The following is a 264-nucleotide window of genomic DNA, read 5'->3' as shown; positions in this document are numbered from 1 at the left end:
CGACCGGGACGGCGACGGGCCGGTGCGGCGACAGGCCGGCGACGGGGGCGCCGCGGAGTCGACGGGGACAACGCGGCGAGGACGGGGGCGTCGCGGAGTCGACGGGGACGGCGCGACAGGGGCGGCGACGGCGTGGGACGGGGCGGCGGTAGAGAGAAGTGGGAGATGAGAAACTGAAAATTTTCGAAGTGTTTCTTATATAGGGGACACCTTTAGTACCGGTTGGACCCACCAACCGGTACTAAAGGCCTGTTTTGGCCAGGC

This window comes from Triticum dicoccoides, chromosome 2A (genome assembly GCF_002162155.2).
Source record: "Triticum dicoccoides isolate Atlit2015 ecotype Zavitan chromosome 2A, WEW_v2.0, whole genome shotgun sequence".
In the NCBI taxonomy this organism is placed as follows: Eukaryota; Viridiplantae; Streptophyta; class Magnoliopsida; order Poales; family Poaceae; genus Triticum; species Triticum dicoccoides.
Note: the sequence above shows the minus strand (reverse complement) of the source record.